The 25,587-nt window shown below is 36.8% G+C and overlaps 1 protein-coding gene across 39 annotated transcripts in view; it reads left to right on the forward strand.

Annotated features, from left to right (window-relative positions):
- The window catches only part of LOC135296419 (uncharacterized), a 384,334-nt gene that overhangs the window by 174,610 nt on the left and 184,137 nt on the right, over positions 1–25,587 (forward strand). For 31 of the 39 annotated variants that reach the window (XR_010358507.1, XR_010358506.1, XR_010358502.1 and 28 more), the window contains one exon: positions 18,346–25,398. The exons of 5 other annotated variants lie outside the window; for them this stretch is intronic. The gene's annotated coding sequence lies outside the window, so the exon portion shown is untranslated. Of the gene's footprint in view, positions 1–17,842; positions 18,047–18,345; positions 25,399–25,587 lie in introns of those variants that run through there. 3 more of the 39 variants (XM_064412752.1, XM_064412756.1, XM_064412759.1) reach the window with 1 other exon arrangement.

Raw genomic sequence — 25,587 nt, forward strand, 5'->3', positions numbered from 1 at the left:
AAAAATAGCATTTATCTTGATCAATAACTCATGCTTTTGATTTTTTTTTCCTGAAAAATATTAATAGAGTTCTTTAAATAAAAAGAACCAATGCTTTTTTTTTCTTCTTTTGTTGTTGAAGCCCTGTTTGTATTTACATCCAGTCATTTAATGCCCATTAAAGAAGTAATGCTATGTTAATGTAAGGGAAAAAATCAATGCTACTCAGATCAGTAGCTGTGGGGAAACAGTGCAGCAGCTGGTTTGCAAACAGCAAGCCCACATAGATCAATGAAATTACAAGCTAAATCTGCTGATGCTCACAAACTGCTTCAGCATTGTGATGTCTAACCTTTCTCAAGTTCAAGATCTCTGGCAAGCCAGCAATAGCTAAATGAAGAAAAAAAAAAGAAAAAAGGGGGAAAAAAAAGCAAGCACAGAAGAAACAAAGAAAGGACATAATGGGCTGGTGGAGAATTTTAGCATGATATATAACATTCCACTTTTGAAGTTATCAGTGTAACTGCAGGTTTGTAACAGATATAAAAGCCACTGTAATCTCCCAGTGAGCAAAGCTGCCATCTACACACTCTGGAGATTTTCTTCCTTAGGAATGTTCAAATCTGTCACATATTACCTTGAACTGTAACACTGGAGGGCTAGAGAGCACTTCAGTAATGTGATTGTTAATGTGAATTCTAGAAAATAATTTATCAATGAACAAAAGTACAGCTTCTGTCATATGCTATGTCTTTTATTTTATGATGTGCTTGTAGCTCTTAAAATGGTTCGAATTTTGTTAACTTGTAAATTAAACATGCAGAATATTTGACTTGTTGAATGTAAGATTCATTTGCATATTTTATGCTATTTGTATGGTAAGGGAAGAATCCCCTTTTACCCCAAGGAAAACAACAGTATCATGTGAATAACATGCCTGTCAAGTGATTATTTTCAGGGCAGTCCTCACCCCATTTGTGCCACTTTCTTAAAAACAGAAGCATTTCTCAGGCATTAATCAGCAAGAAGATAGGGGGAACCAATCTCTGAAGATTGCTATAAAATGGAACACATTTTATAAAAGGAAATAGGTTCATTCCAAGAGCAGAATAAAAGACATCTTGCATTTCCTTCAAATATTGACAGATGTATTTTGTGGGGAACAAAATGTGTACTTGGCAAATATATAATTCTTATTGTCTACTGATGTCCTATTGCTTTACAAATATTAATTAAATGTCACAGTTTGATTCTGTTCTATTGTATCTGTTTTGTAGGTTGTAAATAAAAAAATATCTAGAGGTTGTAAATATCTTTTTGGTCTTCCAGCCAGGGAGTAGCAAAAGAGAAAATGGAAATCTTTTTACCTGTCTTCTGTTATTATAGGCTTGCATTATTTTACACACCAGGCACATTCAAGAATCAAATCAACAGTGAGGTGAAGTGTGATTATTTCTTGTACTGTCAATTGTTTCGGCTGAAATGACCATTTTTGGATTTGGCTTAAAAGTTGCTTTTCTTGTCTGCCATTCTCAGATACTTCATAATAAAAAAAATGAAGGAATATTTAAATTTTGAAGTGTCACACTTCTGTTTCTCTTTTTCTTATAGATATAGATACAGTCATTTTCCTTCTATTATTAATCATTGTGTCAATTCATTACTTTATGGTGCTGCTCAGCAGTGCTGATGGCCAGATATTTCCTGCTGGATGTGTAAGGAAGACTGATTGTGACTGACAAGGTAAAAACTGACTGTATACACCAACACTACTGGTGGTGTGCAGGCATTGGTGGAAATCTCTCATTCCACTCCACATATTGGCTAGGAATGAGAGAGAGATGCCCCTCAGAGGCTAGAAGTTTTTTCTTCCAAGCCTGATCGAAGATCCACAATGATTGTAAGGAAACACCAACATTTCCTCACTGGGTCATAGATAATCAACACTTAGGTGTGCTCACATGCAGGATAGGACTTCTGAAAGCTTTGTCTTCAGACCTCAATCAGACCTCTTTCTTTATTTGGAGCTTGTTGAGAAAACTCTTGTGAAACTGCTGAGCTAAAGAGAAGCATGACCAGCATTTCTGCAAAAGTCTTTTTCTTTCAAAGCAAAATATGAATTTGTGATGAAGACTTCATAGTCATCATGAGTAAATGAACAAGCTTCTATAAGGAAAGCTGTTCCCATTAAGAATGTGAGAAGAAGCAAGCATGTGAAGAAAAGCAGCTCACCCAGTCTGTGTGCCTCGCTCAGGTTTGCTTTGTCCATCTGCCAAGCAACACTAGCCATTATTTTGTTGGTCTCTTTCCTTGCATTGTAGTTTGGCACTCAAAGTATAAATCTTGCACATCATAAAGAGTGCATCATTGCAGTGGAGAAACAAAAAGGATAATTGTGGGGGGTGCAATTGCATTGTTCAGTTTTTTATTATAACAAAAACATCGCCATGCTTGGAGAACCCCAGCAATAATTCCTCTTGACTGCAATAAGTACTTTTGAGGAAGAGCAAGCTGATGAGCTGCAGGCTTCCCTGCTGCTAAATTCATCTAACAACCCACTCATGGTGTTTTCTGCTTTAAAGACCAATAGGAAGTTTATAGATTGGTTGGATGCTCTTTTCAGTATAGCTCAGATCCTCAAACTTCTCTGTTGATCTGAAAAACTGGATGCAGTTTGGTTACTTGGCAGCATCAGTTGTGAACATTATTCAGTTACGCTATCACACTGGCCATGGAGTTACATGCAATTTTACGGAAATTTGTAATTGTGAATCTGCCCAATCACCCTGAATGTGAAAGACCTGTGAGGTTTGGAATTTGGCCGTATTCTTACGTCTGCACAATGTGATGAGACTTCATCTCTGCACGGATAGAAATCAAAATCCTGAAATTAGCATCCTGAAGTATCTCAAAACTTTGAATGTAGGCTCAGACAAAACCTGAATTTTGAAGCTTATGCTTCTATCTTGGTGGTCATTTCTGATGATGATCAAAATGAGAAGAAAGAAATTAAAATCTTTTTTTTTTTTTAAAGGAAAGAGCATCTCCTTTGACAAATAGGAATATGGTTGAGCAATCTTTTCCTCTGATCTCTATTATCATCAGCGATGTGTATGTATTGAATTGAATCTGGATGAATAAGTGCTATGACAAAACGCTATACTTTTATTATATCAGAACATTGCTGGAAAGTACAAGCAGAAACCATGAAAAATGCTGTTTTGATGAGACAGCTAGGCCTCTAACCTCAAAGAGGATATACCCTTGGTGCTCATTTGGAAAGAACAAAATGTTTCACATCCACTCAGTCATTGCACAGAAAAAATACTTCTTGATAAATATATTGGTAAAATTCATACAGCTTCAATGGAATTACATATTGAGGTATTAATTGTATTTGTATATGCACTGCAAGATTTTATTTTAGTCAAATACCAGTTTTACTGATCATTTTTGGCTAAAATGCACCCAAAATACCATCATTCAAGAGACGAGCACAGCTGCACTGGCTTTTAGAGCCTAAGGATCATTTTTTCCTGAACTCTATAGAATGTGTTTGTGCCGTTGGGGTATGTCACATATGTGCAGCTTCTGCAATGCTCTTCTCATGCTGTTCTGGTTTCCCATCATGTGACCCAGCATGGCCAGGACACCTCACAAACCTCTTCTTTTCAACTGTTGGCAGATTGGTGAGGGGAGAGATTGTTCTTGCACTTGACATGCAACTGAGCCTCTGGGATAAATTTTCCAACTCTTCTCATTCAAAAGCTACTTCTGAAATTTGGCATATTCATTATATGCCATGAGATGGTCTGTGTCCCCTAATGTGCGTCTCTTTCTGGTTTGCTTCACTGCTGGCAAAAAGTGCTTAGAAGAATTTTTATTTTCACCAGATCTTAAGGTCTGAAATGGCTGATTCTACATAGTTTGTGCTGGTTTTGGCTGGGATAGTGTCAATTTTCTTCACAGCAGCTAGTATGGGCTATGTTTTGGATTTGTACTGAAAACAGTGTTGTTAATGCAGGGATGTTTTCATTATTGCTGAGCAGTGCTTACATGGAGTCAAGGCATTTTCTGTCTCTCACCCCAGTCCAACAGGGAGTAGACTGAGGGTCACAAAGAGTTGGGAGGGAACACAGCTGGGACAGCTGACTCCCACTGACCAAAAAGACATTCCACTCCATAAGGCATCATGCTCAGCATATAAAATTGAGGGAAGAAGAAGGAAGGGGGCAGACATTGAGAGTGATAGTGTTTGTCATCCCAAGTCACCACTGAGTGTAGTGGAGTCCTGATTTCCTGGGGATGGTTGAACTCCTGCCCATGGGAAGCAGTGGACAAATTCCCTTTTTGCTCTGCTTGTGTGCATGACTTTTTCTTTACCCATTAAACTGTCTTCAGCACAAAACAAGGGTTTTCTTCTGTTCCTCTCATTGTCTCCCCCTCCCTGCTGCAGTGAGAGTGAGTGAGCGGCTGTGTGGGACTTAGCTGACAGGTGCAGTTAAACCACAACACATCTTCTTTTCCAGAGCAGGGTTTTCCACTTACAAAGAGCTGGGTTTCCGTTCTGTCTCTTTGTCAGTATTGTGCACTTAAAGGCATTGGTTTCTGCTCTTGCACTGGCTCAGCAATCTTGAGCCCACAGTGAATGGGAAAAACACTACGGAAAGGAACTAAAGCTGTACTTCCCATCATGAGCAAAGATTTGTTCTGTAGCAAGGGTAATTTGCAGTAAGAGAAGCTCATCTATAAATACACAGGGGTATGAAAACATTGCCTATACCACATTGACAACAACTGAAAAATAGCATAAGAGAAGTGATGAGTTAAATATATGTTGTATATTTATAATACTAGGACTCCTTTCTCTGTGTCTGTCTCTCTAGCTATGCGCATCCTATTTCCTTGAAACTGGAAATTAATGTGTTGGATGTGCTGTCTTTGACATTCATTTTCATCATTTCTATGCTTAGTAATCCAAACCAACTTTCTAATAATGAAGTTCATATTAAAAGGAGACAGTGGACTTCTGTACATTAGACAGTCTAATTTGTGTGCAAGACTACTACTGCCTTATGTAGCAGCACTGCTAAATCTGCACTGGTTAGTGGCCTTGTCAGCATTCCCATCACAAATTTCAGCTCAGTACAAATTCCATTACAAATTTTAGGGCTTAAAAAACAACTGTTGCTTTTTATCAGTGGTGCGGCTTGATAAATACTTAGCCAGAAAGAAAATTATTTTGCAAATTTTGAGTTTAGGTTGTTTTAGCCATTTAGGTCTTTGATTGTAGATGCCTCAAAAATACAAAACAATATAGGAAAATGGGAAACAAGTGAGGTTTTTTTTTGCAAAGCTCGGTCCTGAAAGTGGTTTAATTGTTCTTCAGCCTGCCAGCTCATGTGCAGTTGATGTGTTTTATTCTATTAAAAGGCAGTTACTTTAGGACAAAAATAAGTACTCTAGATTGGAGGCTTTGGGTGTCTCAGTAATGACAATCTCACTGACAACTGTTTCCCCATTGCTAAGATGTCCATGCATCCGTGATGAAGACCAGACCTGGACCTTTTCAGATGCCAAATCTGTCCAGTTTTCTTAATTTCATACATGTGAAAGTTGGCCTTAATACTCAACTTAGCGAAGGACAACCCTGAGCATCTGCTTCCTCTATCAAATCTTCAGCACTGTTTTTTTCCCCTAACTCTGCTTTAACCTTCAAAAGTGGTGACAGACTCCCATCCCTAACCCAACAGATAGTACACATTCACCTTTATTTTACCCTCAGCACTAACTCTTTATTCTCATGGATGCTTTCGTGGAATAATGTTGCCATTATTTCTGCTCAAGGTACATTACAAGCTGTTGCCTTGCTGCTGGCATCTTATTTGGGCTTCAGGATGGCAAAGGTTGTCATGTGGGGCAGCTGGCCAAGTCAGTGCTCCAGGCAAGAAGCCAAGGATGTCTTCTTTCTACTGTTCTCACTTTCTTTCATCCCTGGAAGATCCCTCTCTTCCTCTCAAACCGATACAGAAAGACTATTAGAGAATTAATCATACCTCAGGTGTCTTGGGGAATATTCTTGATTTTCCAGTCACTAATGTGTGAAAATCTTACACTGGAATAATGCCATATGTCAACCTGTAGCAATAATATCAGGGAAATATCGACAGCATTTCATTAATGAAATGTTGAGCTTGAATGACCTGTAGGCTGAAAATTGAGGCTACATAAATTTAAAATAGTCTCTCAGCTATCATTTGATCTGAGGTTCTTGCATGAACAAAAATGTTGTCCCCGTGGTCACCAGAAAAAAAGTATTATTGTGATACAGTAAGAAAATCTTGCCCAAAGACTAAAACTGAAAAACCTCTCACATTGCTGTGATAGAAGGAGTTTTATATTTTATAGTGGCTTTTTCTTTCCTTTTGTAGCCCCGTGATAGTGTTCCCAATAGGATCTCCCTAAATAAATTGAGTGTATGAGTGCATGCCACTGAATTTAAGCTCTTCATTGTGAATTTCTCCATTGATTATGTCGTGTGTATCTTTACACTAAATTTATGCCAGAATAACCATTATAATCTAAAAATTATTGTTACAAAATACTTGGTTTTCAAAAACTGTTACTGACAAATTCTACCTGAATGTCTTCAAAATGTGAGGAAAAGAAGCCATGAAAAGTCAGAATAAGAAGTGCAAATTAAGCAACACAGCAGAAATATTAATTAAAAGAGGTTAATTGGGTTGGGGCAGGGTGGTGGGAAATGCTCTAATCCTCTGCATTACCATGTGGTGTTTTTGTGCTTGATCATTGTTGAGGCCAGGAAAAGAAGGGATTGGAAATTACAGCATGGAGAAGGAAAGAAATGTAATCAACATTTTCATTTTTCATTATTTTGAACATTCCAATGGGAGGGAGAGAGTTTGGGTAGTCTGCTTTAAAAAGAGGAAAGTGTACATAGCACCAAGATCTCTCCAGAGAATGCCAGTCCTCTCTTGTGCAGTAAATTCTTGTGACCATCCCCACAGTGTAGTTGGAATTGTGAAATAATTAGCATAGCTAGCCCTCAACAGTTAAATAATTTTAGAGGTGTTCTTTCTTATTTTTGACCTTTCCTTTGAAATTAATTTCCCTTATTTGCAACTTTTAAGTATTTTTACCCTGTCTTTGTAAAACAAAGTAAACTCAACCTTTTATTCTCCAATCCTTTTTATTAGTGACCTGATAAATATGAAATTTTCCCTAAGGACCAAAAAACAATTCTAGAGTGTGCATGATTATTTGTAGATTCCTATCTCCCAAACAATTTGTGAATTTGCAGTAACCTACTGTGCCTTTTTTCCTCCTAAACTACAAAATTCTTGATGTTGAAAGAAAACATTTGGTTCAAGAGTTTTCAAAACTGCCTCTCTGCAAATAGTAGTTAACAACATGTAGACAGTATGAAACACATTACATTAATAATGTCACTGAGATTCAAATCTGGATTAAGACAAGCTTAATTCAAAATTGTATGAAAAAATCCATGTAGAATTTGCAGAAACATAATGATTTGAAGGCAAATATAAGAAATAATTAACCCTCTCAGAAGTCATACCCTTTTCCTTCAAAAGTATTTTAGTATTTTCATTTAAATCAATGTTTATGGACCCATAAGGCCAACTTTTTTAAGTGTAAAAAGTGTTAATGTCCTTCATTTCCTTACTTGCAAATTTCTGTTTGAATTTTTAAAATAAAAAGGCCAGATTGGATGTGGTGGATCTGAACAACCTCATCTAGTTGAAGGTGTCCCTGCCCACAGGAGTGGGGGTTGGAAGTTCTTCAAGGTACCCTTACAACCCAAACCATTCTACAATTCCATGATTCCACACAGGTTTTTCTGCCAGCTATTAGTATTGCTGACACATGGCTTTGTTTCACATTTTAGTGGTCCCTGTATGACAGCTGAGATGTTCACAGTCTGGACAGTAGGACATTTGCAATCATGGCTGGAAAGCCAGCAGAGAGAGATTTTATGCAGTATTTTTCTTGGCAACCAGTTGTGGGTTTTGTTGTTGTTGTTATTGGTTGGGAGTTTTTTGAGGGGAGAGTTGTTTTTCTTGATTTTGGTGGAAGTGGGGCTGTAAAATGATACTTCACTGCAAAGATAATTGTCATGTATAAATAAAATGTTGGTAATCAGTTGCCCAATACTTAGAAAAGCAAATCCCAAACTAAACAGCCAGATTAAGAGTAACAATCTAACAGGAACCTGCCTCACAGTCTTCACAAGAGCTGCCCTGCTATGTCTCAAGATATATGTATATATGAAATTAAGCAGAGTGACAACTTAACTTGGATTTTGTTTTCTCTTTCCTCTGTCAAATTTGTTAAGTTTCTCTTAACCCTCCAATGATGCCAACTGGTGTTTTGTCAGCTACAGATTTAGGAGAATGTCAGCACATTCTCAAGGATTTTGGTTGCCATGGATAAGTTTACTTCTTTGATTTTTCTGGGAAATTATATATCAATAAGCAGGGTATTTTGTTTACTTTTTTATGCATATTTAATTTTGCAGCCTATTCATTCCTTTAAATTTTGACAGAAAAAGTATTGCAGAGTGTGGGGCCGCCTTAAAGACTGTCAAACTTCTGCCAAACTTTAAAGGTCAAAATCAACTGTGACACCTACAGTTCAAATGTAATTAGTTGGAGATTTACTGGGATTTTATGGCAATCTCCCAGTAGCTTAGGAATGACATGATATCCAACCTTATGGGATCCCAGGAGAAGCACAGGTGGATGTGAGGATAAACAGTAAAATATACTAGCTAACATGCTGCACCTTTTAGCAAGTCATCAGTCTCCTACACTGTGCAAGGAACAAGAGAGCATTCGGTATTTTATTTAAAATAAATAACCTGCCAGTCTCTGACATGGCCATCTAGTACAAAGTTGATGTATTTATTTAAAGATTAGCTCATTCTGTATGTTCTTGGATCATTAAACTGAAGGACTTGTACAGTCGTGATTTTTAATGAAGCATGTTTGAATAATTATGCTAATTTGCAAAGCACTAGAATCAAATCAAGTGATCAAAGTTTTCATGATTACTATCGTGTTTTTGTAACTTCCCCCATCACTGATTTCTGGATAGACTCTAACCCTGGCTGCTTTTTTTTTTTTTTTTTTTTAATTTATTTAGAAATTGCCACTAATCAATGTAGAAAATTTAAAAAAATTACACTAGAGAAGAAACACTTTTTGTGTTAAGTCCATAGTGGACTTTGTATGAGTTTGAAAGTAATATAGCTCCAACAGACACCAGCCTAAATACAGTCTACAATCAATACTATATTCTGCCTTGACAGAAAGCTGAATTTTTATCTGTTAAACGTGTGAGCTTGGGGCAGCTCTGTGTCTGAAGTGGTTTAAATCTGAAATGTGATGTGCTGCAAAGAAAGTTGATTGACATCTTTGTTTATTGAAAAGTATTACATGAACAACAAAACACGGCCAGATACAGAACACTCCATTGCAAAGTGCAGCTGTGTTATTTTTCAATCCTATGTGTTCTGCCCCTTTGATGCCTGTCTGATATAATAAAACTGCAAGGATCTTCTTTGATTCAATAGTAAAAAATTTGGACAAGGGTGAGATATGGAGATATATATTGGTTGCAGGCATTTGGTGAATACCTTTCCAAAAAAAAAAAAAAATAGGAGTTTTAGGTTTAATGCATCTGAAACTTAAAATAAATTAGTATACATTTAATAAGCAAGTTGTCTGAGTCTGCTTGAAATATTTTTAAGTATGCATTGTAAGAGGGAGAAAAGAACAATGATGACTAATCTTAAAGCATTAAATATGCAGAATACAGAATTAAGTTACATTTAAATTTCATGTTAGAATAATTATGCTGTTCATTGACATTTTCCCATGTTTTATTAAATCTTTATTATGTCAAGGTAAATAGAGGTTAATTCTGCTGTTATCTCTTCCAGTAAAGTATTATCTTTAATCTTGCATTAATAAAACAGTAGTAAGTTGCACAATGTGGGTAATCACCATAGACTAATTTAGACCATTCTAAAACCTTGCCTTTACAGTATAGTTAGTTTAAAATACATGTTACCAGAAAACATGGAACATAATTTAACTTATAGAAAAAGATATGTTTTTCTCCAGGAAATTTATAGCTATATTTCCTTAATACATTGACTTATTGGCAAGATACTCTGCAAACTTCCAGCTCTGCTCTTCCTTTCTTGTGTTACTTTATCTTTAGTTCCTGCAAGCTCCTTTGACTTGCTTCTGTCCCAGCACAATCTGTTAAGGAGAAGTCTTTGTCTTTTGCACATTTCTGTAGAGTCCTTTCTTTGAGGATTTTTCAGTGGTAAGCATAGAAAGCAAAAATCCCACGTCTTTGGTTCCTGTGCACCTCTCTTCAGTCCTGGATACCTAAAGGGATTCACCAAACCAAACTGCACTGTAGTGAGGGCAAAGACACTCACTGCAGCATTGCTTATGTTTGCCTGCACACTGCTCTTGACCCACAAAGTCTCAGCTGGATCATCATTCACCCCTAGGCAGAGCTCCAGGCATCTCTGCTGCTTCCACATACAGGCAAAACTCTTCCTCCTTTCCATACTAGCCCATCCCTCCTGAAGGTCTGGTATCACCTATTGCAGCACTACAGTTGTGGAAGCTATCCAGCAACATCCATGTGATCCCAGTAAATTCCTAGCCCTGCAATTGCATGCATACCTCAAATTTCTTATCTTTGTTCCTCATGCCATGTGCTAATGCATGTTTAGCTGCACTTTACAAAACCTCTTAGAAAGTTCTATCCCTTAGAAAAACCAGATTTTGCAACTCAGAGTCTGCATGCACATTTTTTTTCTCTTTCTGGGAGGGGTTTATTCAACTTAAAGAGATTATATGCTTCTTAGTGCACTTCAGCTTACACGCCGTGGTGGTTTTGTGGTTTGTTTGTACTACTATAATTTTGTTTGTTATTCTTACCTTTAGTTTTTCTTTTCATCAAACTGCAAAATTCCTAATTGAGTTTTGTCAGGTTTGCATAGCAAATCAATCCTCACATCCTTCCTGCGCACCACATTTTCATTTTGCCAGCTTCTGTGCGAAGCCCTCCTCAGACTCACAAGTAAGTAGATGGTCAGTAACATTTTCTCATGAACTCTATTTCATTATCTGGAGTGTCCATAAAGTTATTATTTTAAAAGCATGAATGTCAATAGATCTGTAAAAGGCATTTACCAAGCAACCTCAGTGCTGATAGGAAAGAAAGAACTCATTTTGAAAGTGCACTTGAGATCCATGCAAAGAGTGGGATAATTCTGTAGTTTCATGCTAGTACAGCAATATGATCAGAGCACTAGAAGATATTTGCTGCTGCATGCAGGACTAGTTTTCATTACTTTGTTCCAGTGTCCCTTTCAAGATAAAACCCAGCTGAGAAGCACCAGAGTGTCTAACCAAAGTTACTCAACTAAGCATTTAGAGATGTCCAGAAGATCAAATTACAAAACAAATAGTTTTTTAAAAAAAATAGTATTTCAGTGACATTTTTTTCAGCCCTACCTGTCTATTATGAGTCATTATAGGGTGGGAATATGAAGTCTTATTTATATATACAATGTGGAAATTCTTTGCAACAAAAATGAGAGTATGCGAGGTTCGTTAGAACTCAGGCTTATTCACAGACTTGGAATGTAGACATTGCATGTTGAAACATTAACTAAAAGTCAGATTTTGTTTGTCTGAAATTAACCCACCTAATACGTGAACTCCTACAATTCCATTGAGCTGCATTGTAGCATTTAAAGACAAAAAGAACACAGAGCTTTTTGAAATAATCTGGTTGGAGTTTACCAGTTTTGGCCCGGCTTCTCTTTGGCATACAGGAACTGCTCACACCTAAAATTCAAATTCAAACCTCTGAGATGGGAGTCAACTGAAAGGGAAACAAATATTTGTGTAAATCTCCAAGAGGTGTTTTACCTTTTCTTTTTCCTTCACTGTGGGATGACCTGAAGCAAGATTTTTCTTGCTGGACATGTTTTGGGCAAGGAGGCATTTTCCTTAGTGTTTTACAAGCTCTGGTGCCAGTGAGGTGGTACATAGAGTCTCAGTATGTATTGAAAGCCCTCTTTAAAGTGGAAATATTCAAAGCGTGCAGGAGTCTCTAAGCGTCTGTTCCAGGGACACATTAATACATTTGAAAGGATATTAAAGCTTAGCACAGAGGAAAAAAAAAGTCCTAGTGGCAAGATGTAAAACTGCTTAACAGAATTACATCCAGAACTTTGTGTATTTGATCTGAAAAAAAAATAAATCATCTTACAGTTGCTCACATTAAAGCTGCGTGTCGGTTTGGGAGCTTTTAGGATCTTGGACAGGTTTCATTTCTCTGGTTCACATAAGCTCTCTGTGTATTTGTGCAACTGCTGAACCTCAGAGCATGATTTCTGGTGACCCCCTGCACTGCTTGAGGATTTGCCTAATGTGAAAATTTAAGACAATCATTATGTATAATAAAAAATTATTATCCACCTTTACCCCAGTACTCAGTTGCTAATAGCGGTCATGGCTTGATTCAGAATCCTTCTCAGTTTAATGCTTCCAATTAACTTGCATGGTTTTGTGGCTGACTTGATGGCCCAGATAAAGCCTGGGCTCTTCTGAGAGAGATACCAAGCTTCATTTCTGGACTATGGGATAAAGAAAGCCTTGAGCCATGGTTCAGCTCTAACTACTGGTGGATTAGGAATGTCATTCAGACTTGGGTAACTCTATACTCTTTATAGGAGTCAGATTAAGATACAAAAAAGTGGAGCACTGAGAGAGAGTGAAGGCATCTTCTGACAAAAGCAGTAGCTTGAGTCTTGCTCTGGGTCCAAGGGGTTGGTCTGCAAGCAGATGAAGGTAAGTCCTGGAGGATGGAAGGCAGAGGCCGTGAGCAGCATGTCCCTCTGTTGTCCACTGGTCTGTTGGTGACAGAGGCAGGCATGATATTGAAACCTCTCCTTTGAGTTAAAGTTGACTTTGGTGTGAAAATTAAAAAAAAAAAAAAAAAAAGACAACTATTATGAAAACCAGAACCTATACAAAGAATATGCAAAGCAAAATTCTGTCCTTGGCCTTATGTTGTCCTGAGCCTCTTGATGTCACAGTGAAGACAGTGACAAGGGGACAGATGTACTAAAAAAAAAAACCTTAGGTTTTTTTTTCTTAAGCCAAGCAAACACAGGTAGTTTGAAATGGCAATCTCTTGTACTACATGAAATAAATATTACAAATGGAAAGGAAAGAGCAAACTGATTACCCTAATATTAAGAGCATCAAGAGGAATTTATAAATATCTTTGCGTGTTCAGCACCCAGTCCTGCACAGGGCATGTTAATTCTTGTCACAGAATTTGAAATTCATTTAATCAGAACAGAGCCTTTGAGATGTTTCACACCTGCAAGTGCATCAAGTGGCTAAATTTTACAGTCATTCTCTATGATATGACCTACATATCTCATTACAACACCATGTTCACTACAGGTGCTTCCTACAAGAACATTTGCATGAATAAAAACATGATTACTCTCATATATAGTGAATGTTAAAAAGTGTGCTACAAATAGTTGTAATATCTATCAGGGGCTTTCATTTCTATTTATTCTTAATTCAGGGTAATATTTGAAAGCAATGGTTAAAGGACACTTTAACATTTCCACTTTTACATATCCCTTTTTTTTAAGGATGACTTGATGGTATATTATGTATAAGCAGAATACTTTCAATAAAAAGGAAAAAAAATCTGTTGATAGATGAAAAACAGTTTTAACACCTCTTTTATTTTTGAGACAATGAAAAACCTATACCTACCTAAATGCTTTGGAGTGTTAGCCATTTCTGCGTGCTTAATGTTGACTGCTTTAATGATGATTGTTCAGTACCCATACAAATGTTTTGACACCAAGTAATATCTTGTTTGTTTGTGTGAATATAATCTGAAGGCTGCCACAACATCTAATAAAACTGTTTCCACTCAGAGAGGCATTTAGACAGGAATAACGGGCTGTTAAAACACACAGGATCTGAAAAGAAATTCACCACAGCCAGTAATGAACATACATGTCTTTTATTCAACTTCTAATAAGTTTGTAATGCTGTTTGTAAAAGTGTGATTCAATGCCTTTCACGTATATTGTAGTACATAGGAACGCTTCAAGTTAATTTACTATAACTGGTCTTACTGCTGATACATAGTCCTTAAAAATATTCCAAAAAATAACTCAGAAGAGAGTAGAGCAGATCAAAGTGTTGAGATCTGTGTATATATGCTCATCAGGACTTTAGCAGTTTCATATCTTCCATGCTGCTAGTGAAAAAACTAGTGCTGTCTCCAAGGTCACCAGGGTCATTTTTAGGGCTAATCAGCAAGGTTTTAATGAAAAACCTTTGTCCTCCTGGTGACTCAGGTTCAAGTCAATCCAACCTCTCCATGTAAGCATTATGCCAGTGATGCAAGACTTCACCCAAATAAATCTGAAGTCAGACAACAAGGTATAGATGGCAACGAGGATTTTTTTTATTCACAGCAAACAATTTTACACACACATGTGTGCATGTAAGTGCATTTTCATTTAGATATGTGCACATATATCTATATATTAAACAAAATTATATGCTTCTTACATGTGTTAGAATTTAAGATGTTTTCACAGTAAATGGAAGCAACAGCAGCTATTAGTTATTCAGCAATTGAGATTAATGCAGTGTTCTTTTACATTTGGAATACAGAAGTATAATAATTAGATAGGTGGGAGATTCAGGAATCTCCAGAATATAGACTAACTACTTGGTGTAGTATACAGAAATTGGATGTAATTGTACACATATATGCTTATGTGTTTTCTTTCCAGTGAGGCAAAGACACTGCAGTCCCCAAAGGATTTTTTTTTCTTGGTATGTTCAACTATTTTTAGCATTCCTCAGCGGTGCACCAAAAAGGAGAATTATTTTATCTCTGTGGGGGCCTGTGAATTTCATGCAATGTGGGCTTCTGTGAACAAAGTTCAAAATGTATTAGAAAAAACAGGTTAATTTTTACAGTAAGAGGTTGAAATGTTGAACTGCCCTACTGTGGCAGTGTGAAGCATCCCACAGATAACGGTGGGGGACCGAACTCCTAAGAGCTACACAGAATATAATACTATTTACTGTCTTAATTGTAGGCTAGAACTCTATTCCTTTTCTAGAATTTGTAGTTCCCTTTAAAGTAAAAATAGGGTAATACTTCAAAATCTGCTTAACATATTTAATATCCTTAATTTGATGTTTTTACTTTCAGATTTGTTTGTATTCAAAATAGTGGTAATTGGCAGATGAAGTTGATTCATAGCATCTGGGTTCTAGTCTATTCATGACATCAGTATATTTTTACTGCTTGTAAACATGCCCTCAGATCATCACAAAATGTCACAGAATTTGAATAACTAGAAAAAGCATAGAGAATTTATGCTGCCATTGCTTCAAACACTACATGCAGCGTGTGCTGATGGGGCATTGAGTTAGAGAAAAACTGGCCCAGAGGAAAGGCAAGAACAGGACTTCTTATAATGCTCTTCCTCCTCTTCCACCCTCCTCCATAGTTCGGAAATTCAGACTAGTAAAGAGGAGAAGAAAAAACACTTTGTACTTACAACTGGTGTGTAGACTCAGAAGGAAAAAGACAATTTTAGTCTCAGAAAGGTGAAGATCCCGTTCAGAAAATTGGAAGGAAGGAACTCTGTTGTCTTCAGAAAATTTTACTGAATACTACAGGTTTACTACAAGCTTCTGTCAACTGTTTAGTTACTCTGACAATGAATGACATTTAACCCTGTGAGGGTCATATCCTGGGGACTGAAAGATACTGTTCTTATAGTGCAGACAAATAAACTTATTGCTTTGGGGCTGTAGGCACTTTCCTCTCCAGTATCCTTTTTCAATTTATGAAGAACATTTGCATTGTAAACCTTGAGGCAAATACATACACATATTCAGACCTACACATGTACTAAGCAGAGTTCCTGGCTGGCAATTTAAAGGGGAGCCAGGAAAGCCAGCAACCCCATAAGTCATGGATGGAAAGAGGCAAAGTCCTAGCACCACAGCAGTCTGATACTTCAGGCCAGAGCAAAGTCCTTGAGACATCAAAATGTGCAATTACAACCTGGTTTGTAGTAGGCAAGAAGCCAGTATCAAATATTACACATGTAATGACTACTTTGTATGCTAGCAAAATGCAGGATGTATTTATAACTAAATGAGACATTTGATTCTGAAGTGTCTTGAAAAACTGAAAAGTCATTTCTTACTTGGTCAAATATTTGTTGGGGGGAGGTTTGAGCCATTGGGCTCATAATCAGTGTGTACTTCCACAGTGTTCTCTTAGTTCTGACTTTTACAGGTGATAGCCATGAAGAGTCTCAAAAAGACTTCTTATGAATGCCTACTAGATACCCCAAAATGTATGTACTAGAAAACTCAAAATGCTAAGAGGTTAGTCTTTAGGAAACCCTATCAAAGTGTTTCCTAAAGGATATGATATGATGAAAAATAAACAAAATTCCTGTCTGAATAAGTGTAAGATTTAAGATCAAATATGTTTTAGCCAGATTTCAGCTGGGAAGGGGAAGCCTATACTGGTAAACTGTATAAATTTTAATGTCTCTTGATTATGGTATAAACAGAGTACTAGTGACCATGGCCTAGAACTCCAAATATCATACAAAAGCCTGAAATTTTCCTGTGTACCTCAAATTTCCCCTTGTGGTACTTGTTTCTATACTTGGAACACTGCAAGTTATTAGGAATAATAATAATAACAACAATAATAATAATAATACCATTTTATATAAAGATCTATGGTAGGTAACTTTTAGAAACCTTTATGAAATATCTTACTTCTATCTGCAACTGGGCACTTAAGAGAAAGAGACACAGTAGTCATTGCCAGTAATTCCTTAAAATTATAACCTCCTTTAAAAGATATTTTGAAATAAAGACATGTAAAAATATCCTTATAAAACCATTACTATTTTCCCTCTCCATTTCTTACCTGGAATAAATGCTTTCATGATGAAGGGAATCAGCCCCTATGACCTGAGGTTTTGATTTTACTCCCTCTCTAATTATTTGTGGAAAGCGTGCTCACTAGGAAAGGTAGTCAATGATTAATTTTATGTGTAGTTTCCTTCATTCAATGAAAACCTGGTTAAGTTGTCCCTAAAGGATGATTTTAAAAATATTTGTAAAAAAAAAGCATATTTTGGACTTGGAACTCACCATCATTTTCACAAAACCATCAGGAGCTGTTAATATATTGATGAACATGTGGTGACAACATTAGCTGTAAAATCCCTTTGCAATTTGCTGGGAAAAAAAGAGATCTCCAGATTCAAGTAAAACTTATTGCTTTGCTAGCCCAGCATGAGGAATTCCTGATTCCCCACTTGTCTTCTGTGTTTAAATATTATAACTCAAATATGCTTACATAAAAGCTTATTGATTGGAAAAATCACTTGCTTTTTGTGCATTAGTTAACCAGGCTGCTGTTTTGAAATCTGTCCAGAAACCCACAGTGGAACCTTTCCTAATCCATCTGTTTAAATCTCAAATGGTTTCACTGCTCCAGTCACTTACCAGCACTGCTGGAATGTTAGTGCTTTATGATTAAAGGATATTGTTGTTCTTTTCATCCATCATCCTGGACTTTGCTATTAATAATACAGTCCTTTCTTTCTTTTTTCCTTTTTTTTCCTTTTTTTTTTCTGTTTCCTTAAAAAGCTGCTTAGATTTGCTGTTCTCTGTTTTCCCTTATTCAGATCAGTCATTTACAGCAATGAAGGTAGATGGACAAAAAAATAAATTGCATCAAGTCTTTCTGGAAAATATGCACTGCCTTGCAGTATTTGAAAAATGAATGGGGGAAAGACAAAAGAAAATTAAGCTAAATGTGAGAGAGGAAAAGATGGAATTGTAATTGGAGACATCAAACTATATGGAACACTCTGTGACTCCAGAAACATGTATGAATTATTGCTTCCTACTCATAGTAATGTCTAAATGCATTTTTTTCAGCATGTGCTTGTGATTAAATTATATTATTAGGAAAAATATGAGATTTAATTTGTATTCAGGTATACTATAATATGTGAAAAAGAACCCACTGTACTTGTCTAAAATAGCTAAGCAGTATTTGGATATAACTGTTGATCAGTGACATTTCAAACAAAATGAAGAACCTTCTCAGTTTTTCAATCTCTCTCAAAAGGAAACAGGATTTAAATTAAGAAAACAATAAGGATTTCATTTTTTTCCTTTATAGGTGGATAGGAGTCATGGATGTTAAAGGAGAAATTAACCAGGCTGTTGTGAAAGATCTGATACCAGCTTTGGTCAAAGGGGACGAGTGTCATCCTGAGAGTGCTCCTCTCTGGGACAGGAAACCGCTGGAGCGAAGCCCTGAGAACATGCCGCGACACTTCATATTCAATCCACAGACCTATAAAGAGATGAAAAATGAGCCTTGTCCAAAGCTCTTACCTCAGCACCCAGTGGCAAAAATAAAATGTGAGCTCGGGACCAGGTCTCTTTGAAGCTGATTTTTTCTATTTTTTTTTTAAACACTCCAACAGGCCTCTGGTGGTTGCAGGTATTGATCGTCAGAAAGTAATCTGTTCGGGTTTGGGGGCATGCCAGACCGAATCCTGGAGTATGTTCCTTCCTCTCCAAGGACACGTTGAGCTTTTTACTGTCCACACTGGCATGCTTGTCAGCTCTCTGGCTGCTTTGCCTTTACTGCTTTCCCTGTTTGTGGAAAGCATACAATTAAACCTCCCTTATACAAATATTTTACATTGCTACTCTTGAATTTTCTGCCAGTGCTGAAGGTTTTTTTAGCCCATTTTTTAACCCTCATTTTTCTTCTATAATCATTATTTGATTCCCTCTGGCTGCCTGCTACTTATTTGTAGTAGTACCATTCATCCATTGAGACTTTTCCATCTGTCACACAGTTTTGCTTTCTCTCCCCAGAAGCTTTCTTCTCCTACTGTGCCATGCTTGATTTTTGTGGTTTAGTTGCATGTTTGTATGCTCTTTTTAGTATTTTAAAAAATGCTTCAGTATTCAGAAAAAATACAAGAAGAGAAAAAAACCCCCAACATAGTAAAGAGCAGCTGAAATCCAACACTGCACAGAAACAGGATGAGGAGACTGAGATTCCTGGTGAATTAAGGAATCAACACATATAGCCAGGGCAGAACTAGTGACCAGACCTTGGTCTCTGAATTGTTTTCATTGCCTTCAAAATCTTTCCAGTTTTGTGCTAGATAAATAGGTGATGTCAGGAAATGTTGCATTCCTTCTGCTGTACTGACTCCCTTTGGTGTATTGATTATAAAGACTATCTGAGGAAAACCAAACCTACTGAGATACAATCCTGTGATTACTTTAAGAAAAAAATGTTTTAAAGTGTCAAACAGTCCCATACTGAAACAAGATCATGGTCATATCTTACATTTAAAATTAAATGAGAAATTTTTGTTTGCAGAGGTTAGATATCAAAGAAAGGCAGCACTTGTTAGTGTTTCCCAGGTGAAATGCAGGAAGGGCTAAAGCCAGCAGCATAACCCCTCAGAATTACTGTTTTTTCTCTGTGTATGTTCAACCCCTATTAAAACAAATCTTCATTTTTGATGTGAGCAAGAATAGTAAATTTAACAGCAGCTCTACAGATCACTTTTGATTGAATGAAATCTCAAATCTTTAGTTTTGGAGAGCTCACAAAATTACCTGCTTCCAATAATACATTTTGAATATCTCCTTATTAATTTTCACTTCTTTTCCTCTTACGCATCTCATCGTATTGTCTTATGTTCTTGTTTCAAAAGTCCCTGCAAGTTTGTCATTATTACTAGGATTAGTAAAAACTATGTGTGGTGTTTTCAAAAATCTTTTTTTCAGTATAAATGCTTTCATTGTTCATAAAATTGCTTCTCTGGCTGTATAGAAAGTGCTGGTAGTCTCCAAGCAAACGCAAAAGCTGTGAGTGTATCCTTGTGTGAATGGCAATCCTCAGAAAGTTTCCTTTGCTACCAGCTACTTCACAGTTCTGAGAATGAAGTAGGTGGAAAAAAAAATCAGAATCTTTAGTATGTACTTGTATCGGCAAATGTCTGAAAATGTAGGTATTTCACAAAAATCCTATTTATTAAGTGTTATCATGTGAAAGTAAGGGTCATTCAGACCCAGCTTTTACTTTACCTGAACCTTAAGGTGCTTTGCAAAGGAAAAGAAATGGTTCCTTTTCTGGAATAAGTTATGAAAATAAAATTTAAGAAAATGGGTGAGAAGGAAAAAGAGGACAGAATGTGAGAGAGACAAACAGTTCCTGAAGTCCCTTCTGACCATTGAAAACTTTTCTGTGTTTCTTCTCAAGAATAAATTATTAAAAATAATAAGGGTGAAAGTGGTTTTTTTGCATTTGTGTGTGTAATCACAAATTTCGTGGTCCCACTGCATGATCAGTGTACACCTGTATCATTCAAGTCTGTACTGCCTGCTCTGGAAGACCCTCAGTGGGTGAAATTTCACTGCTGCACAGGGAAGCTAGTCCAGAGCTTCACATCAGAAACTTAAGTATATTTTTTTTTTTTCCCAGAATGGATTAAGCAAATATATAATTGTCTTCTACACTGTAGTGATTGTTCAAATGCCTCCTTCCATTTTCTTTGGTTTAAGGTTAAACAGGTGCAGTTCCTTTGGGATTTCCTCACAGGCCTGATGATTTACATTTGACTCCTGCTGATCCACTTCTTTCCAACATGAGGGCTCAGAGGAACTTGCAAACCTGCATATGACACTTCCTGGGCTGCACAGATAGATTATTTCATATGCCTTGCAGATGTTGGTAGGTTTTTTTAATGTAGCCTCATCACATTCTTTGAGTCTTTTGAGGTTATTTAATTTTTGAGGTTATTTAATAATTTTGAGGTTATTAAATTTCTATTCATTTGTTTGTGTATATTGCAAAATGAAGTAAATTTGGGTGGCAGTATGATGAAAGAAGTAAGGCAGGGACCTTGCAGCTATGAAACCCTAAACCAACCCAGCTGGTGGATTGAATAAACCAAACAAATGGCCTGCATGATCTTCTGAGTTAATTTTGGATAGTCCTGTGAGGAGCTGGGGGTTGGATTCTTCTTGTCCCTTCCAAGTGTTCTGTGGACACAAGGGGATGCTAACACCAGTGGGAATCTTTACATGTGTAGGAACACATTCTCATAAACTCAGAGCCAGGAGCTTGATGTGACAGGCTTGCTATTGGCCCTGTTCTGAAAGTGTTTTATTCCCATATGTGTAAACCTAATGAAATAGAGAGGACAAAGAAGAGAGGGACTGTTGCTTAGCCTAGGGAATCTGAGAGCACATGTAGAAGCAATTTCACTATGCAGTAGGCTTCTATAGTCTTGGCAAGAATAGAAAAAAATAATACTGCACCCAAATAGCTGAACAATTTTTTTTTTAATACAACATTTAACACTACTAAACCCACACCAGTGTTGAAAACTGACCCAAGTGATGAAAGTAGTCTTCAAGAAGTCTGGACACAAGAAAGACTGTATGTATCTTCAAGTGTATGATCAAGTAGGCTGTTTTTCATGTAAGGCAGTTATTTCTAAGTTACTATTTTTCAGTAGGATTGTGTACAATCTTTTGTGTACAGAACTAATCTGAAAATCTAGTTCTGTCTTTGTGGGAAATACTTTTTTCTTTTTCTTTTACAATGAACTGGAGGGGCTTTACCCATTAACTGAGGATTTTCTTTTAAAAGCTACTGCTTTTTTCCCCTTCCTTCCTGCTTCATGCCATCACTTTAAGATTTCAGAGTCATAGACCAGAGTGCTTGTGTTAAATGAATATATTTGACAGGAGTTAAGTCTTTTGGGCATTGCAATAGGTTTTCCTCATCTTGGCATGTGAAGACTGAGAGTGTTCTTTGACACCAGCAGCAGAGGATGTGAGCACAGCAACTTTCAGGGCATCAGAAGTGTCAGCATAAGGAAAAATCAGCAAAAGTAGACAGTGTTGAGGTAATTTTCCTGCACTGTACCATGAATTTAGCCAACTGGTGCTCCTGTGAATTCTGGGCTGACAGAGTTTCCTTCTTTGTTGCTAAATATCACATAAAGTGTTCTGTCAGCATCAAGACTTGTGCACTCCCCTTATGTAGTAAAATAAAAATATAATCCTTATGCCCATGTTTGAAATTTGAGCATAAGTTAAAGAAAAAAAAAAAAGAATAAACCTTTCCAACAGGCCAAAACTGCATTTTGGAGGTTCATTTTTCAGAACATCATGTAGTCAATGCTGTCGAGAAGAGCTGAAGGCAAAAGATATGTAGGGCACAAGTACTAAAAATTGAAAATCTTACTCCCATTAAAATGCATGGGATTTCTGCCAGTTGCCATAGACATCAGTGGCAGCAACATCCTGCTATTTTTTTTCTGTTTTTACTTTCTGCTTTCCTCATATTTTTATTTATTTTGTAATCCTGAGAAAACGATATAAAACACACATTGCTGGAATGGTTTCCAGGGTGTATATCAGAGATTTACTAATATTATTAGGATTAAAACTATTTAGTTATGTTCTAAATTTCATAGTGATGATTAGAACCTATGGTCAGGAGGAATTATAGGAGGAGTTACAGGTTAGAGACATCTGATCTCATGAGTACTGATAAATATGGTTATGGGTTTTGCTGCACCCAGCTGGGATTTAGCTAAGGTGCTTAAGGGTAAAAGTGAAAGGCTGGGTTCTCTTTCTGTGTGGCACAAACATCAGATGAGAAAGTGAAAGCTCTGAATCACCAGAGAGCTTTCAATTGTAGCATGATTTTAAAAAGGAAGATTTCTGCACCTGAAGAGTTTTGCATATATGCATTACTGACAAAGTATGACTGCACATTTGTTTGCACAGTATAATTTCTTGTTTTTTCTTGTTCTATTTTAAATTTCTAACCTCTTTAGTAGTAGTATTTTGCATGTAATCTGGATCTAATATCATTGCTTTAATATGTGCCATAACCTTGAAATGAAGTAATCCACTGTAAAAAAGGGCTGCAAAAGTTGGTCTTTGAAGGAATTTCCTCTCTTTTCAATCTCCCATAAATGTCTCCAAGTCAGAATTACTGCTTCTTCTTTTCCTGCTTCAGCAGCTGAGATTCTTAGAGAGGTTGTCCTTCATCCTCCATCCCAGCCACTACCTGTGGGATGGATTGATCCCCAGAAGTTTCCTCTCTGTCAGGGCTTGTCACTGCCACTTGCCAAGAGCAAAATGTGTGTTCTGGGCTTAGGAATCCAGATATTGGCAATAAGCTGGCTGTCTTCCTTGGGTACTTCTGAGTGGCTATTTCTATAAATATATCTCCATTTCTTTAGGACTTCACTGAGGAAAAGTATTGACTGAAAAGTATCAAGAAACACAAAGACCTTGACTGTACTCAAAGCAGTAAATGTTCAGAGTTGGGAATAACTTTATCCAGTATGGAAAGAAGCCTCTTAGTGTATTTTTCTCAGGTGTCTGACAATTGCCTAGATATCAATCTTTGACACATGTATTTATCAAAATGAAGAATGTCTTCCTATAACAAAAGAGGGATCCTGAGTTTCCCCTTTCACTCCTCTTTTTGTCAGTGCTGTTCTGCAACTCTCATACAAATGGATTCATTTAAACTCAAAGTATTAAATAGGTTCTTTCCCTTTAGGTGTAAATATTTTTATGTTTAAAAAAGGTTTTAAAAATATCTTCTTGTCCTTTTGACTTCTAATAAAAATGTCATGATTTTTTCTCAGCATTTTTAGTTAAAAACACGAAGTCAAATAGATTTTCTGTGAATTAAGAAAAAACAAGAAACCTAGATAATGTATTCCTGAAAATCTAATTTCCTAAAAGAACAATATTTTTCTATACCTCATAAATATTATACAGGATCAACCCTTGAAATAAATAAAATGTAATTACTATTGATGCTTTATATGATATTCAGCATCTTTAAATTATAATCCAGGATTAAATCTTAGTATAAACTGAAGTAGTCTGAGTAATTTCACCTTAATTAGTGTGCCTTGTTTGTGTAAAAAACTATGCTGATTTTTTTAAACAAAGTTAAATACATGGAGTAAAACAAGCTGGAAGCAAACAAGTTTAAGGATAATTAACAGAGCCCTTCACACAGCCTCTCAATTTTTTTTTTTTTGTATGGAAAGGTCAGCAGAGATGACTGCAGAGATCAGTTTGGAAGGGTAGGTTACTGTAGAATGTGTGGAAAACCACAAACCATATTGCAGTCTTTGTCATAGCAAATGTTGGTACCACTTCTAGCAAAATAAAAGGATACCTTAAGCTTCTGTGCTTGCAGTGTAATCAGTTTTGAGGCAGCATTTTCAGTTTAGGGCAAGAAATTACTCAACCATGTCCCCCTCCAACCTCCACCCCCATCCCCCTCCCCCCCCCTTTTATTTTTTTTTGTCACTGATAAAACTGTAACTAGGTTTTCTGAGAAAGTACATCATCCAGTGCTTCCCCACGTCTTTCCTTGAACTACTTCTTTTGTCTGTCTCCATTACACCCGTGTGCAGTGACACAATGTTTCTGCACAGTGGGAGCTTGCAATCTCTGAAGAGGCTTTCCAGCATTGCTTTTTAGACTGAAATCATTACAATCTTCAATAGGTACTTGGATTTGAAAAACTAGCACATTATTATTCTCTGGACTGTCTGGATGTAAAAAGAGGCTATTTTCTTGCTTCCTTTTATTTATTTATGTCCCTGGGTACACATTGCCCTTACACCTAACTTTAGTTTGTTTGGATCTCAATCGGAGCTGCAATTCAGATGTCTTGTGCTGTTTGTGTTTTTCTTTCATGTAAGGTTTTACATTATAAATGAGAACTCTGTCAGAGAGATTTATATTTTGGTTCTACTTAATGCTTTCGAGTTGCACATCCTTTTTTGTATGTGTAATTATCATAGTTATTATTATCACTAACACGGTGCAGCATATTGTACGGTATGTTACAATAAATGTTATGATGTGTAGCGTAGCAGATGTTTGTTAATACGTCTATGATTTTTAAATGCCACCAAGTTGCATAGCTTCAGAGGACCTTCAAGTTATCTCATCAGATATCCTCTAAACCACAGCTGCATCTGTCGTACCAGTAAAACATTACCCTGAGCCCAGGGACTTTGTTTAGGTTAATTTGTCATGGGACACAACAGTTGTTTCCTCTAGCAAGAGGAGGAGAGATCAGGATTCTAGCAGAACCTGAGGACTGAGCTGTGAGTGGAAATGGATTGCCCAGGTGATTCTGGCTATACCCTGTGGCCCTTTCTGCAGAAAAAAGACTCCAGACTCCTCCTGAATTCCTGCTGAATTCACCAGAAAGGAAACTCCTCTCTAAGCCTAAGCCTGGTGCATGTATACCCTGGACATTTGAGCAAGTGGTGGTCAAACATCTCAGAAAGTTGAGGAAATTAAAAAGACAGTGCCAGCATATCAG

This window comes from Passer domesticus, chromosome 3, assembly GCF_036417665.1.
Source record: "Passer domesticus isolate bPasDom1 chromosome 3, bPasDom1.hap1, whole genome shotgun sequence".
Taxonomy (NCBI): domain Eukaryota; kingdom Metazoa; phylum Chordata; class Aves; order Passeriformes; family Passeridae; genus Passer; species Passer domesticus.